A 14181-nucleotide genomic window follows, 5' to 3' on the forward strand; every position below is an offset into this window, starting at 1 on the left:
CCAAACACTAATCTATACATTCAAGAAAGTCCCAATCAAATTTAAATTGTTTTTTTTTTCTCATTTTGTCACACAAGTTTATTAAAAAAAATTTTTTTTATTATACTTTAAGTTCTGGGATACATGTGCAGAACGTGCAGGTTTGTTACACAGGTATACATGTCCCATGGTGGTTTGCTGCACTCATCAACCTGTCATCTACATTAGGTATTTCTTCTAATGCTATCCCTCTCCTTGGCCTCCAGCCCCCGACAGGCCCAGGTGTGTGATGTTCCCCTCCCTGTGCCCAAATGTTCTCATTGTTCAATTCCCACTTATGAGAGTAGAATTTACATACCTTTTATGTGTCTCAGTTTCCCCTTTTGAAAAATTAGGATAGTAATAAAATTTGCCTCACAAAATAATTTTTTAAATAAAGTGAGTTTATAGATGTAATATATTTAGAAAAAAACAGATAGCATGTTATAAATAAAAAAGAAAGTATAGACTAAGAAATATGAAAGAGTATATCTATCAGGGTATATATATCGATCAATGATTGTTAAAGCAGGAAGTTGGAAGTATCCTAGATGTCCATCATTAGGAGAATGAAAAAATAATATGTAGCTAGTGCATATTACAAAATATTAGTTGGTAGGATTTGTTATTTTGAGTGAAAAGAGTAGATCTTAAATATTTAGAGTAACTTTAGTTTAATCAAAAACAAATGTCGACTTTTGATTTTAGATTAGACATGTAAAGACCTTCGAAGTTATCACTGTCATCCTTCTATTACCCACACAACAGGTGGGTCCAATTGTTTGACAAGTGACAGTCCAATAACCACAACCAAGGAAGATTTAACAAGGGGGCTTTATTACATGCAACAAGTAAAGAGGGCACTGGGGATAACTCCCCAAACATTGGCCTCCTGAATGAGGGTGAAAACAGGGCTTATCTTAGGCTGGTTGGCTGAGTCATTGTGTGTAGAGGTGGATTAAAGGCAGGGCAGATGCAGTTGTTGATTATTCTTCTACATATGTCACATGTATAAAACATGGTGAATAAGTTCCTCCCTGGGTGGGGTTTTTGGTAGTCAGGAGAGGTTTCCAAGGCTCATCTCCAACTCAGGTGTTTCTGGATCCAACTGGTTTTTGTTTTGCAGGGATTGGGCTTCTTTCTGGAATCTTTTGGAAGAAAAACTAAAGGTGCAACATTTATAAGTGGGTACTTTTTCACACTGCATAATCACAAACCCAGGGATCCTGAGTTAAACTTACATCAATAATAAAAAAAAAAAAACACCTGAACAAACTACAAATCGAAAACTCTTCTGAGATCCACTAGAGTATTGAGATCACAAGGCATGCCTCTGCCCCCAAAACTTGACAGTGAGGCAGACAGTGAGAATCACAGATTACCAGGAGCAGAACCCTCCATTGGGGCCACTACTGGTATGACTATTATTTTAAATATGCAAAGAATGCTTAAAACTCAACAATATGGAAACAACCCAATTAAAGAGTGCATAAAAGATCTGAATGGTCATCTTACCAAAGAAGCTATACAAAAGGCAAATAAGCATATTAAAAATGCTTGACATCATATGTCATTAGGGAGTTACAAAGTAAAACAATAAGATACCACTAGATGTCTATTAGAATGGCCAAAATCCAAAACATTGACACCATCAAACGCTGGTGAGGAATTGGAACAACAGGAACACATTCATTGCTGGTGAGGGTGGTATAGCCCCTCTGGAAGACAATATGGCAGTTTCTTCAAAAACTAAGTATACTCATTACTGGATCCAGCAATCATACTTCCTGGTATTTACTCAAATAAGTTAAGAGCTTATGTACACACAAAAATCTGCATGCAGATGTTTATAGCAGTTTTATTCATAATTGCCAAATCTTGGAAGCAATGCAGTTGTCTTTCAATAGATGGATGTATAAATAAATTGTGGTGCATCCATACACTAGAATATTATTGAGCAGTAAAAGCAGAACTACAAAGCCACTAAAATGCATGGAGTAAACTTAAATGCATATTGCTGAGTGAAATAAGCCAGCTTGGAAAGGCTACAATCAGTGTGATTTGAAATATATGGCATTCTGGAAAAGACAAAAGTATAAGACAGTGAAAAGATCAGTGGTTGCCAGAGGTTGTGGGAAGAAAAGGGAAGTATACATAAGTAGAACACATGGGATTTTTAGGTCGGTGAAACTGGTTCTGGGTGATATTATGGTGATGTTTACCTGACATTATGTGCACTTGTTAAAACCCATAGAACTTTACAACCCAAGGAGTTAATCCTAATGTAAACTATAAACTTTAGTTAATAATAATGTGTTCATTATTTCTTCATTAATTATAATAAATATACCACATGATTGCAAGATAGTAATAATTAAGGGAAGTGGAGTGGGGACCCCTTTCTCTTCTTTCTGTAAAATTTTTCTATAAAACTAAAACTGCTCTAAAAAATAACTTCTAATAAAGATACTGATATAGTTTGTATCTGTGTCCCTGCCCAAATCTCATGTTGAACTATGATCCCCAGCGTTGGAGGTGGGGCCTGGTGAGAGGTGATTGGATCATGGTGGTGGATCCCTCATGGCTTGATTATTAACTCACTCATGATAGTAACTCACTCATGATAGTAAGCGAGTTCTCACAAGAGCTGGTTGTCTAAAAGTGTGTGGCACCTCCCTCACTCTTTTGCTCCCTCTCTAGTCATGTGACATGCTTGCTCCCACTTCACCTTCCACCATGAGTGGAAGCTCCCTGATACCTCCCCAGAAGCTAACAGATGCTGGTGCCATGCTTCCTGTACAGGCTGTAGAACTGTGATCCAATTCAATTTCTTTTTTTATTTAACTACCCAGTCTCAGGTATTTCTTCATAGTGACACAAGAATGGCCTAACACAAATACCAACAAAGGAACACATGATATATATAAAATATGTACTTTAGGAGGATATATATCAAACTTGTTAAACTGAGGACTATATTAATAACTTACTTCTCTGCCTAAGAATTCACAAAGAAAAAATCTCCAAGGGTTATTTTATAATATGGACAACTTGGGCATTAATTTCTTAAAAGCAAATTACATATAGCTTGGAAATTACGTGGTGATATAAAGCAAAGCAAGAAGGCAGAGATGGGGCAGATATGGAGGAAATAGGCCAAAGTCTCCTGTCTCTACCTAAGGACTTTATCTTTGGTAAATGTGTTAAATTTACAATCTTCTGTTAGCCATTGGTGTCATCTGGCTTGTAAGACCCCCTGTACTTGGTGGGCAGTCATTCATCTCATTTTTGTCCCAAGGTAAATTTACTGTCTTCTACCAACAGAGCAGTGGTTGCCACAGTTTACAAGCATCCTGGCCACTCAGCTGCCACCTGGATCTAGTTGTTCATAAAAGTAAGCCACTGTGTATGAGGCTATCACCAAGCCTTTGAGTTAGACCTCTCAAAGCCATCTCTTGTTTTTCAGCCACATAGAGGGTGAAAGGTTTTTCTAAGTTAGGGAATCCCAAAGCAGGGGCTGTTCCCAGCTCTTCTTTTAGGATTAAGAATGCCTGATGGCAGGTTTCATCCCAATTTAAAGGATCATGATCACTCCCTTTTAAAGCTTTAAAACTTTAGCAGTCAACTGAGTAGCATGTGAGATGACACTCCACTGCTGCTAGTGGACATGATGCCTATAATTTTCTTTAAATCACTTCAATATTGATGGCAGGATACAAGGCATATATCAATTATTCTCATCTTTGACTTCCAGTGGGAGTCAGTTGAAGTAATCAAAAGTGCATAGTCTAGGGACACTCAGTTGTCCTGATATCAATAATGTACCTTCCAGGGAGGTCATCCAATATTGTCTAGGGCAGGATCGTACCCCAGAGGTGGCTGATGCTAGCTTTTCTGAAATCCCTATGTTAACTAACAATTGATACTATATGCAAACTAACACACAATATTAAAAGTAACTATCATGATGAATGTTAAAAATTGATTCCCATTAGTGAAATTGAAGGTATTCAAGATATGTGTATTAACTTAAATAATGTGGAGATTCTCACCACCTATAACAAACTATGTATAAGTACCCTACAGTTCAACTCAGGTTGGCACCTAAAGGTGTATCTCAAAATGCTCGTCTTGGGGTATTGTGTCCCATTGTTTACTGACATTGGCTTTTATTTCTGATTACATGTTTCTGATAATTAGGGTCCAGTATCTTGGCTCTGAAATGTTTGTGTCTACTTCGTGAAGGTATGATCAGAGTACTTGAAGAGACAGAGAGCTCATGGTTATCTTTAGACAGTACAGGGTGTATGAACTGCTTTGTACCCAGTTTGCTTATAAATACTTCTTAATATATATTTGTATGTATGGCAGAATTGGACCTGAGGCTTTGCTCATTACAACCACACAGCATGGTTGTGAGGAAGTATCACATTGAGAAGGTGTAAGAGGACAATCGTGATAGAATACCCCCAAAATTTCAAGTATAATGTAAATTTAGTGTTCTTTGGATATAGCCATAGGAGAAGAGAGACATCACAGAAGGAATTTCAGAGTTGTAGGAAACTAAAACCAAAGGCAAGAAAGTGACAACAGAAAAGCAGTTATCCTTTTAGAAAGTATGATACAAGAGGTTTGCTCTTCCTGGGTGTTGGTGTTCACCCCATATTGCCGAGATAAAGAGCTACCTGGGACACAGTAGCTCTCCCAGTGAAAAAGGCTACATCCAATTTCAGCTGCCTATAAAAGCAGAGATTCCCCCACTCAAGCAGAGAAAGTCCCATGTGCCCTTAAGGACTCCTTAAGGAGTGCTGAGCAGATGGCATTCCCACACAATGCCTATTAATAGACCATCATTCAAATCTACATATCTGATGCAATGCAGTTGATTTCTCTGCTGATGAGGTACTTTCTCCTGTGTGATAAAGATCAATACAGGTCCCTATACACTTCATTCTGGTATGATAGGAGAATGAGAGGCCCATGCTTTCTTCTTTCTTGTGACCTCTATCCACATACATTTTTGCTTTCAAAATCAAAGCTATTCCTCACCTCAGACCATGCTGTGGAGTGGTTCCTGCAATCTGCTGCTCAACAGGTGACAACAGGGAAGTTTTAAGAGAATGGGTATAAGAGTATAATGTGAGTAGTGTAAGAGGAAACTTGAGTCAAAGGAAGTTTTATAGTTGAGAGTAGTTCATTAGTAGTTTTATAGGGTAAAATAGGTTTTAAAATATTTAAATGTTAATGGAAGGTAGCCAAGAAAGTAGGAAATGTTCAAAAGCATCAGAGGTAGAGAATAATCAATAGAGAAAAATCCTTAAGAAAGAAAAAGTCATGTTATCTAGGGCGCAAATGGGAAGAGACTCAGCAATCCTATGGAAATCACTCCTAATGCATCAAGAGATGAAGCTGGTTGCGGATGCCCTTGGTTTGTCTGTTTAATAATAAGAATTTAAGGAAGACCAGTTTTATCTTAAATTCTCAACCTATCTCTGATGATTTCTAGTACTCTCTCTGATTGAGTCAAGTGCTTTCTGATTGAGTCATGTGCTTCCCTGAAATCTAATTATGTGGCCAAGGAACCTGCCACTCACTGCTGGTCTCAGGCCTGACTTCTGTAGCTATCTTCAAACCAATCTTTCTGGCAAGGAGAATGGATGCACACTTGATGAAAAAACATAAACTTTTAAAAAATCCTAAAAATACACTTAAAATTATTACTATAATATTACATACCACAGCTTTCTAAAAAGTAGAGATAATTTCAGACAAACAGTTGTATCCTAAAAAATTAAAAATAATTAGAAATCAATAATGATTTGTTGAAAACTTATTACATAAAAATGTCTTTGGTGCAATCTAGAGAAAGAAAAAGGTTTATAGATAAATAAGTTTTCAGTAAGCTTTAGCTAAACTTGGGCTTAAAAAACATGTTAAAATTTTTTTTTAAATCACTACAGTGACAAAAAACAGTATAAAACATACTTCTAATAAACTGAATATTGAAGCAAAAATGAGAGTGTGTACAGTGATTACACTGATCTAAATAAAGAAAAAAATTCCAGAAAAAAAAATTGTTCAGTTGATTACCTTCAAAGAATACTGAGGTGTGGTAAAAAGATATTAAGGTAAGAGTAAATTGAAGATTAAATAGAATTTAATGTATTATCTAAGGTACAAATTAGCACTACTTAAAAAATCTTCATCGTATTGTCATTACATGATTATATGAAATTTAGAAATGAAATTAGAATATTTCTGACATTAAGAATTTAAGGGAGGCTGGGTGCGGTGGCTCACGCCTGTAATCCCAGCACTTTGGGAAGTTGAGGTGGGTGGATCACCTGAGGTCAGGAGTTTGAGACCACCTGACCAACATGGTAAAACCCCATCTCTATTAAAAATACAAAAATTAGCGAGGCATAGCGACATGTGCCTATAATCCCAGCTACTCAGGAGGCTGAGGGAGGAGAATCATTTGAACCCAGGAGGTGGAGGTTGCAGTGAGCCAAGATCACACCACTGCACTCCAGTCTGGGCAACAGAGTGAGACTGTCAAAAAAAAAAAAAAAAGAATGAAAAGGAAACAACTTAAATATTACATGATGCTTAATGTGTATATAAAGATTAGTTCAATGATGAATAAGAGTAGTTTCAGTATCAATGACATCAGTAGGAATAATGCAAATTATTCCAGTGAGAGGGCACATTGACTTTAACCAGCATGTCATAGAGTAGGAGATATTTGAAACTAAGAAACAAGAAACAGCAGTAATAACAGTAATAATAATAACAATAAAAGAAAATAACATTCCCGACTGCCCTCAGCCCAGAAGAAAAGATTCATGCTCCCTGAGAATAAAAATTCTACAGGACACCTATTATAGAGAATACAAAGAATTGCCAAAGTATTTTTCAAAAGGTTTCTATAAAGTGCAATCTAACACATAAAATTTACACCTACAATAAACCTTTTATACAAAGATTTTTACAAATAAAATCCTTTAATAATGTAGCTAGAGCAGCAAAGTATAACCTTTGAGCAATTGCAAACATCAGTTTTGATGATTACAATGACTCTATCAGCCTTGCTGTCAAGGAGCTACTAATGCACTATAGGTACCCAAAAATGTATGGCAACAGCTGGTAATCCAGAACCGAGAAGATAAAAGAGAAGCAGAACATGAGTTAATAAGAAAACACTTTAGCAACTCCCGGCAAATTGTTTGAAAATGTACCAGAAATAGACACCCAAAATATATTCATGCTAAACACTAATTATGGCCTATGTATTCTCTTCTGTCTTTGTCAAAATTAGTTTAACAATATAGCCTTACAAATTAACTTCCATACTTGCTGAGAATTTTTTGTATTACATATCAGTGTTCAATGACATTTTCAATGTGAATTCTCACATCATACATTCTCTTCAATATTTAATAATTTTCTGAGGCATTGAAAAATATTTTTTTTCCAGAAAATGCCAGTTTTTTTATCCTGATATCTACAAAATATTAAGAATCATATTTAATATATAGTTACTGTATTATCTCTACCATTACATCATCTTTAGCTTTTCCCAATATTCCCCCTTTCTAGCCTTAATATTTGATTGTGTGTGTAATTTTTTTATTTGTTTACCTTCTATTTCTGTAAGCAATGAACAAATGCTCTTTTGCTAAGGTGAACTTGCAATTTGTATATATCTAATTTATGAGTATTCAGTATTAAAAAATAAATCCCTTGTTTCTCTTCTAAAATCTTCCATTGGCAATCTTTCTCATTTCAGATCATGAAAACTTCATCCTACCAGCTATTCAAGCCAATACTCTCGTAGTTAACCTAGACTTACCCTTACCTCAGACATTAATCCAACAAATCATCAGTCATATCTTCAAAATATATCTAGCATCAAAATATATCCACCTTTACCAATCTTGACAAACCATTTATTGTCTCTTGCTTGGGGCACTACAAAAGTCTCCTAAATTATTTGTTTCAAACCCTTTACCACTACATTTTATTATCAACAGTCTATTCTCACAATGAAAAACAGTAATTCTATTATAAACTCTGGTCATGTTTGCCCTCTGCACAAAACTCTCCAATGACTTCTCATCTCAGTCAAAGTAAAGGTCAATATGCTAACAACAACTAGGTTACAATTCTCTGCAATGTCTGGTCCTCTTTGAGTTTCTGACTTGATTTACCATTCTTACATTTACAATTCTGCCTCTAGACCTAGACTCACTGTATTGCTTGCTGCTTTTTTTTTTTTTTTTGAGATGGAGTCTTGCTCTGTCGCCCAGGCTGGAGTGCAATGGCCCAATCTTGGCTCACTGCAACCTTTGCCTCCCAGGTTCAAGCGATTCTCCTGCCTCAGATGTAGCTGGGATTACAGGTGCCCGCCACCATGCCCGGCTAATTTTTGTATTTTTTAGTAATGACGGGGTTTCACCATGTTGGCCAGGCTGCTCTCAAACTCCTGACCTCAGGTGACTGACCCGTCTAGGCCTCCCAAAGTACTGGGATTACAGGAATTAGCCACTGCCCCTGGCACTTGCTGCTTCTTAAACAAGGCACATCTGTTTATGTCTTAGTGTCCTTATATTTCCTGGCTTTTTTTTTTAGACGGAGTCTCGCACTGTCGCCTGGGCTGGAGTGCACGATCTCGGCTCATTGCAACCTCTGCCTCCCAGGTTCAAACGATTCTCTTGCCTCAGCCTCCTGAGTACCTGGATTACAGGTGCCCACCACCACGCCCAGCTAATTTTTTTGTATTTTTAGTAGAAACAGGGTTTCACCGTGTTGGCCAGGCTGGTCTCGAACTCCTGACCTCGTGATTCATCTACCTCGGCCTCCCAAAGTGCTGGGATTGCAGGCATGAGCCACTGCGCCCAGCCCCTGGCCTTTTTAAGAAATGGATATACAATTATCCAAAGTGATTATAAAATTTTGCACTCCCATGGTTATTGTATGAGAGTTTCAGCTCCTCCACATCCTCCCCCGCATTTGGTATGCCAGTATTTTTTATTTTAGTCATTCTAGTAGGTATGTGGTGGTATATCATTGTGGTTTAATTTGCATTTCTGTTATGACTAGTGATGATGGTCATCATTTTGTTTTTTGTATTTGCTTCACTGATATCTGTGTATCATCTTCGTTAAGTGTATGTTTAAGTATCTTATCAATTTTTTAAAAAATTGTATTGTATTTTTAAAGTGCTTTGTATATTAGGGATACGAGTTCTATATTATATCTATATGATGCACAAATAATTTCATGACAACTATGAAAAAAGTTTTACTTTGTTCTTTTCAAACTGTATGCCTATTATTTTTATCTTTATTTATTTTTATTTTTTTACCTGATTGCACCTACTGAGAGTTTTGAAATAAATGGATATTGGATTTTGTCAAATGATTTTTTGAGTTGATTGATGTAATCACAGTTCTTTGTCTAATGCCAATTTTCTTGAAAACACTGTGTTGTGTTTGTTCTTTGGCTTTCTTATTGGTTTATCTCATTTGTTTGTTTTTTGTTTGTTCAGACGGGAGAGAAAATCTCATTCTTGTTATTCCATCTTTCCCAGAAGCATACATCTGATCTAATCTTTTTAATAATTTAAGAAACATGCCATTTCATTCTTCTGAATACAACTCTCTAACTTGCCACTCTTTCCAGAATAAATTCAAGCACCTCACCATGGCCTTCAAGCCTCCAAATGGATAGTACACACCTATCTCTTCAACCTTATCTCTACTTACCTTCTAGATTGTTATATCTTATCACTTTTTTTTCTTTCTGTCCCTGGGAAACACCAAAACTCCTACAGTGTCACAGCTTTTGCATTTATTCCTTCTGTCTTGAAAGACCGCTTTTAAGTGGTGGCCCACTAACTTCAATCCTTCGGGTTTAGCTTAAATGTAATCTCACTTGAAGTGGCTATTCTAAGTCACTATATCACATTACTTTTTTTCCCACCCTAATAGTATTTATCAATATCTGAAGCTAACTTTTTATTTGCTTAACTATTTATTTTTAGCTAAATCTTGTCTTTATTTTCTACGGAATACTTATTTTATAAGTATTTTTTCTGGTCACATTTCAAAGCCTAACATATAGAACTGTGCTGGACACCTGCAAGAAAATTAACAAATATTTATTAAATAAAGTAAATAAATGACATGAAACTACTATTTTTACTTATCATCCTGACACTGACTATAACCATATTCTGTCATCACTTTAGTGATCAACATTTAATTATTCTATTATTTTGTGTATGATTTGCAAATTGGCAGCCTTCCTGAAAGACTGTAGACTATAGGATCTTCTGAGAGTACAGGCCATTTTTATTCCTGTTATCAGTCCCTTTATGTGCATTTCATATTATGTCATGTCACACTTTTTGCCTTATGTATTATGGAGTAACAGAGAATATAGATATTGGGCTAGATAGCTTCCCCACTTCCTTAATATGTGTTCGTTTCGTAAGTTAGCATTTGGCACCTCGGTTTTTCAATTTATTATGGGGGGTTAAAAATAACACATTACCTCCAGAGTCACTGTAAAAATTATTTCTGATTATATACATAAATAGCCCAGCATATAGCAAGAGTGCAGAATTTGTTCCTACTTCATCTTTTATTTTAACCTTATTTCTAGATTTACTTTGTTTTATATGTGTGCTGGTATGATAATTTAGACTACTTGGTCTTCATCTCTGTAGAATTAGGCAAATGAGCATAATAAACTATGGTATGGAATAGAGTTCTGGAGAGAAAGACAGCTGCAGTTGACAAAATCACTATCAATTCAATAATTTGGTATAAACAGTGAATTGAGTCAATGCTTGTATGATACTAATTATTAACACAAAAATTATCTGAGTTTAGAAAAAGATACTTAATTTACAAATATTATTACTCAAATGCTCCTGGTAAGAAAATATTTCTCAAATATTCCCTCATTTTTAGAAAAGTAAGACTATGAGTTTATTAAAGAAGTAGCTGTAAATAGATCTCTATCCCTATTTTTCTCAGAATTAGGACAGTAGGATTGTACTCTAGGATAGAAATCTAGTAAAACATAACTCTCCTCTATTAGCATCTATAATGCCCCACTTCTATTTTGTTAATGCTGATCTTAGTTGGGGGTTATTAACTTTTATTAACAGAATAATTAAAATGGATTGTATATGACACCTTTGAACATCCCTTAGATATTTATTAAATATTGCCAGTGACCAACGCACATTCTGGAGTTACCTGTGAAAATCTGGGAGAAAAAAACAACAGCAATGTTTTATTTTTCTGGGATCACCTCTAGTGAATTTATACAAGGTTTTTGTATTACGTGATTCTAGAAACAAATACTTGGATGGAAGAAGAGTAATTTATTATTAATTTGTATTTTCAATGTTATCTAATTTATCTAGGCTTTGGAGGAAAATTCATGGTGCTTGGCATTATGCCTCACACATAAACCATATGCACTGTATGACAGGGAAAGCATGACATCGTGCTGTATAGACAGCTTCACTTAGAACAGAGGACTTATTTCTAAAATTAATTTGTGTAATAATTTATGTAATTACTTTTTTCAGTGGTATTTGTAGATCATATTTTTTCTTGAATTTTTAAATTTCATTTTACCTAGTACCTTTCAATCAGTGTTTTGCAGACACACAAAATAGTTTTTAGTTTAAAGATATAGATAATACATTTTAAAATAAAAAATAAATATTCAATAATTCAAATGACCACAGTCTCATTTATTATACAGGTTTGCATTTGTATTTATAGTTCCTCATGTTCATCAATAACTATTTAGTAGGTAAGATCGTTTTGTCTATAGAACAAGTAAATGTTCCCTGTATTACTCACTCACTGAGAAATAATCTTAAAATCAATATTAGTTTCAATTATATAGATGAAATATATAATCTCTATTTTATATATTTAATATACACATTATCTTTATTGGTATAACCTACTTTAGGAATTAATAATGCCTTTACTTCTTTTAATTTTTTTGTTGCTGCTTTCTATATAAATCAAGTCTTTACCAGTAGGAGCAGATGAAGCATTTAAAGTGCTCAAGAGATAAGATATTTAGCATATTGCTAGGAGACCACATTCATATCCTCCATAATAACAGCAGTAATTACGTGCTTCCTGGTGCAGGGCATTAGAAACACTGTCAGTAATGTCTCAGCATGCCACAGAATTAACTCATACAATCTTGATCATCTATTTCAAGCAGCTCATCTGCCAAGCTGACCTATACTGTAATCAAACTAAATTGTATATTTTTGCTACATTTGCATTTTATTTTCCATTTTCATATTCACACTTCTCATTTATTCTCCAAAATAGCCTTGCTGTAAGTTTCAGTAAATGAATCTTCTCCCTTTAATAACCAGTTCAATAAAAACTATTAAATATCTGAAAGGTAAAAGTCACAGTAAATGTAAAGTATTTTATTTTTTTATTTCAGCAAAATATCATATCTTCATAATCTATGCTTCCTAAAGGCAGTTAATGAATCTTTTCCTTTATCATTTACATTGTTTAAAGGAACTAGTACATTTTTACTAATCAATGTTAAGTCCTCAAAATTTTTGAATAATACAATTTAATATTAGAAAGTTAAACTCAATTTAGAATTTTGAGGCACTTAATGTCTTTTCAATTTATCGGTAGGACTTTTTTTGCAGACATGTTTCCATTTTACTTCATGAAAATATTCAAACCCTCTTTATCTTATTGACCTTATTTGTAAAATTAACATAATAACTACCTCCAAGAGTTATTAAAGGTGATAATTTGATAAATGTGAGAGAAGGGCTTGGCATAGTGTTTAAAGAATGAAAGTGGTCAATAAATGGTCATTATTACTATTCTATTTTTTTCTATTGAGAAACACCATATACATAAATAATCTCTACAACTCTCAACAGCTAGTCAATTTAAAATGAAATCCTGACTTTTGAAAATGTGTGTACGTGGGCATGTGTGAAAATTATACATGTATGTTGAATTTCAAAAGTCTATAGTTTATTCATAGCATATATTTCCTTATAGCTGACATGATATTGAGTTATTTAAGCATATCCTTTAACATTTGTAAAAGCCTTGTAGAATAGTTCTGACATTCGTGTGTGAGATAAACTTCCTTTCTGTGGCTGACTTTAATCACTCTAAACAGCATACTAGGCCCTATTGCCAGACAGGCTCTTAAAATGGCAGAAATGTTTCTTTTGTGTAATTTCTGGGACCAGGCCATCTGAGGTGAAAGGCCTTAAGGAAATAGTATGGCTATACTGTATATGGTGCTTTTTTTTACCCTAACTGTGTTATTGCAGAGGCTGCTTGTTGTCCGCTACAATATCTACCTTCTTTTCTGTTATTAGAATATTTGTTTTTTTAACTTATCTTGAAGTAATAACTGAAAATCCCAGCCTTCCATGAAGTTAGTGTGGCTTGGTGAAGTCCTGGCCGTTGCCATGTAAGTCAATGTACTGCCCTATAATGTCAGCTTCTGCGACATTTTACGAAAGGTCATTTCCTTCTTATCCCCCTTCCTCCTACCTACCTTGTGGAATGAAGAACTAATGAATGGTGCTTCAGACACCTCCCTGGGCATTGAACCATTGTTTTGAAGAGCAGAGCAGAGAGAAAACAAGAATTAAGAAGACTAAATTTATGAGTCTTGTAGAACCAGGATATACTCTTAGTCTACTTGATTCTTGACCTGTTTTTTTGTTGCTCCAAAATAAGTTTTTTTTTTTTTTTTTTTTTTTTGCTTAAGCACCCCTTCACTGAGTTTTCTATAACACAGAGGGAAACCTGACACACTTCCTATTTAGAAATATCTTTATTTTTATTAGCATAGTTTCCACAGGGAATACTAGTGATTTTTAAACTTTTTATTGCATAATCTTCATTTTACTACTAAATAGGTGGGTTTTTTAACTTGTTTTCATTATAAATTTTTCATGAGAGGATACAAGTTACTTTTTTTAAAAAATTGTAAAATAAAGAATATTTTAAATCAGTGTTGAAATACTGGAAGGTATCTCTTTCCTACCATAATCTGATTATTGATACATAAATATTGATAATTAATTGGATAAAATTAGATTAAACTCCTAGCATA

General features: G+C 34.7%; 1 long non-coding RNA gene across 1 annotated transcript in view; it reads right to left on the reverse strand.

Annotated features, from left to right (window-relative positions):
* Positions 1 to 853: 853 nt before the first annotated feature.
* The window catches only part of LOC131382296 (uncharacterized), a 137086-nt gene continuing 123758 nt past the window's right edge, over positions 854 to 14181 (reverse strand). The window contains exon 3 of the long non-coding RNA XR_009211628.1: positions 854 to 1166. This is a non-coding gene — a long non-coding RNA (uncharacterized LOC131382296). The remainder of the gene's footprint in view (positions 1167 to 14181) is intronic.

This window comes from Hylobates moloch, unplaced genomic scaffold (genome assembly GCF_009828535.3).
Source record: "Hylobates moloch isolate HMO894 unplaced genomic scaffold, HMol_V3 SCAFFOLD_22, whole genome shotgun sequence".
Lineage (NCBI taxonomy): Eukaryota > Metazoa > Chordata > Mammalia > Primates > Hylobatidae > Hylobates > Hylobates moloch.